The following is a 3,410-nucleotide window of genomic DNA, read 5'->3' as shown; positions in this document are numbered from 1 at the left end:
GCTGGATTGTATACAATGTTTAATTTTGTGAGAAACTCACAAACTGGTGTCCAAAGTGGCTATACCATCTTGCATTCTCACTAGCAGTGAATGAATGAATGCTCCACAGCATTTGGTGTTGTGAGGATTTTGAATTCTGGCCATTCCTATAGGGATGTAGTGGTATCTCATTGTTCTAATTTGCAATTCCCTAATGACATACGATTTGAGCAGCTTTTCATATGCTTATTTGACATCTATATATTTTTTGTGGTAAAATATCTGTTCAGATCTCTTGACCATTTTTTAACTGAGTTATTTGCTGTCTTATTGTTGAGCTTTGAGAGTTCTTTGTGTATTTTGGATGCAAGTCCTTTATCAGATAAGGGTTTTGAAAATATTTTTTCCCAGCCTGTCACTTATATGCTCATTCCCTAACATAAAAACATTTGGAGGCAAGCAAAATCTCAGGAAATTTACCTCCCTTGCACCTTTCTTTAGGAAGCAACAAGATGCTCTCCATCCAAATGAGAAAAAGAAGCATGGGATAAAACATGGAACCCAAGAAACAAGATCCAAACACAAGAAAAAGCCCAAAAGGATTTCCTAGATTTTTGGCAAAAAGTCCCAAGACATTGTGGGTTTCACACCCCAGTTAATAAAAGCCAATTGTTAAGGGCACATAAAGGAAATAATATTAATCTTTATGTTAGCCTTTTGGATTTTCTATTTGTGTTTATGTTTTATAATGCACACAGTTCTCTATTGCAGAAAACATATTTTATAAACAAATAATACAAATATTGAAGGTCTGTGCTGAAAATTGATAACAATCCATCATTTTAAAAATCTAGAGGCTTCTAACCTAGGGAGTACCAGAATGGAGGAGGAGGCCAGAGGTGCACAGAAAGAATTTTACAGAATGAAATGGAACTGATAAGTGATATGACAGCTTTGGCCACATGGAAAATTGTAAAAAGAGCCATTTTACAGAGCTGTTGGAAGGCAGGAAGACTTACCATGTTTCAAAGAAATTTGAGTAAATAAAAATGACAATTGTTAACTCCAAGAAAAAAAATACACAAGAAAGAAAACATAATCATAGCATATCACTTATATCAATAGTGAACAATATTCTCATAATTACCATTAAAACACTAAATATGCATTTAACTAAAAATTAAAATACAATTACATCAGGATGATGCAAGAAAGAAAGCGAGAAAGCAAAAGCCCTCACTATCTGTATACTCTTGATAAATTAAGAAATAGAAGGATATTAATATTAGGGGGTTTATTATTAATTTTTTTTATAGTCTGTCTCAGACTCCTTCCTACCAACCTCTGTCACCTGGCCAGCTTGGATCTCTGGTTCCCAATCCCTGATCTGTCCCTGTAGCATGGGCACTACCCCCTTCTTCCTGAGCTTTGACCTCAAATCCACCTGCTGCTCTGATTTATCTTCACCCCCCCTCCCCGCACCTCCTCATTCCCAGTCTGGATGCCTTTCTTCCCTCTAGGACTCCCTGTGATTTCGTATGGATGAAAACATGCAGAGGTGCAAATACAAAAACAGCAATAAAGTTCAAACTTACCGGGTTTCTTCAACTGACCAGTCAGGCAAAAAGAAACTCGAGTTGCTTGAGAACTCACACTGAACTTCTCAACCTAACACACTCTCACCACTTTGCACTTTGTGAAATCCTCCTGTAAGAACCCCCCAAACAAGGAGGCTGTCTCACCACTAAGCCTGGGGGCAAAATGCAGGGAGAGCAAACTAGGGAGGCAGTAGAACTCAGGTGTGGTCTCCAACCTGAGAAGATGGGGGGGGGGGGCGGTGGCGAACCAGTGCCCCACCACCACAGACTGTGCTGGAAATCGCAGGGGTCAGCACAACCGGAGTGTAATGGTTAAGCATCCACCCTGGGAAAACCTCCTTGTGATCATGGCATCTCCCCTGTCAGGTAAATATAATACTAGTTTCAAAAACGGGACTACGTGTTGAAAGAAGCTGCTATATAATAACTAAAAGTGCTTCCTCTTAAAACAGGACAAAACAGGTAAAGCTGAGGAGAGAAGGGAGTGTTCTCTTTTTATACCATTGAGCACTATTTCATTTCGTAGACTATTTGCCTGTAGTAATGTAGGAAAATATTCAAAATATAAAGTTAAGTGAAAGGGGGAGGATTAAAACTGGTAAAAAAAAAACTTTATAGCAATATTTAGATAAATTTAGATAGATAAATTTAGATAAATTTACCAAATGCCAAATATACATGCTTTCTGTTAATATCAAATCTGAATGGAAATACACCAAACTATATTTTTAAAAATACACTCAAAGTAGTTATCATTGCATAAGCTAATTTTAACCAAATTTTTTATCTTGTTTTCTTCTCTTAACTATCCACAATAAGATATATGACTTTGGTAGGCAAGGGGAGAATTTTTTAAAAACTTTTCTGACCTTCAATTACTAAGGAAAGTTGCTGAATTGCAAACAGGAGTCACATGTAACTGATGTGTCAGGGACCAGAGGAGCCTAAAAGATACAAACTGGATAGCCCTGGGTCATAACCTTTCTTCGTTGACTTTCACCTTGTCTGCTGCTATTGCAGGATTCTTCTTTTGCAAAGAGCTCCCAGCTGCCCAGAATTTCTGGACATTACCAGGTTACCAGGGTCTGCCTCAGATGTGTTCAAATGGGGACCACCCCATGTGGTGTCAGCCAAGGCAGCTGCTTCCTCTGGGTGAGGCTCTGCCAGGCACCTCTGCCACCCAGCAGAAGCCTTGGGGCCCCAGAGGAGATAGTGCTGCCCTGTGACCTCTGGAACTGTCAATTCATCAAAGCCTCCCTCTACCCTACCTCTGCCCTGAATTACAGTCAGATGGAGGACTATGAAAGAAATTCCACCAGGGCCCTGGAGTTTTAGAGATCTTTCGGTAAAAATAGCTCTTTCAGGATTTCATTTATTGTCTTGTAAACCTAAAGTTTCACATACATATAGCGTGCATAAGAATCAGTGCAAAGGGATCCCTGGGTGGCGCAGCGGTTTGGCGCCTGCCTTTGGCCCAGGGCGCGATCCTGGAGACCCGGGATCGAATCCCACGTTGGACTCCCGGTGCATGGAGCCTGCTTCTCCCTCTGCCTGTGTCTCTGCCTCTCTCTCTATCTCTCTGTGACTATCATAAATAAAAAAAAAAAAAATCAGTGCAAAGAACTGGGTGAAAGGAAAGCATTCCATGAGACAGATGTTCTTTCTTGCCTCCCCATATTCCCTGGAGGCTTCAGTTGAGCCAGAACTCCCTCTTCCTTGAGTCCATCTCACTCAGCTCTTTCCTTGGGGGCTCCGTGGATATCAGTGAAAAGAATTTTGCTGGGTACCCCACAGATTTTGGGAAATGCTCAGTCGTGTCTGAATTCCAGAGGA

The 3,410-nt window shown here is 40.6% G+C and overlaps 1 pseudogene; it reads right to left on the bottom strand.

The window, feature by feature from the left end:
- Positions 1–1,809: 1,809 nt before the first annotated feature.
- On the bottom strand, positions 1,810–1,951 carry LOC112908424 (U1 spliceosomal RNA; annotated as a pseudogene).
- Positions 1,952–3,410: the final 1,459 nt, after the last annotated feature.

The sequence above is a fragment of the Vulpes vulpes genome, chromosome 1 (assembly GCF_048418805.1).
Source record: "Vulpes vulpes isolate BD-2025 chromosome 1, VulVul3, whole genome shotgun sequence".
NCBI classification, from domain to species: domain Eukaryota; kingdom Metazoa; phylum Chordata; class Mammalia; order Carnivora; family Canidae; genus Vulpes; species Vulpes vulpes.
Note: the sequence above shows the minus strand (reverse complement) of the source record. Positions and strands in the feature narration are given on the sequence as shown.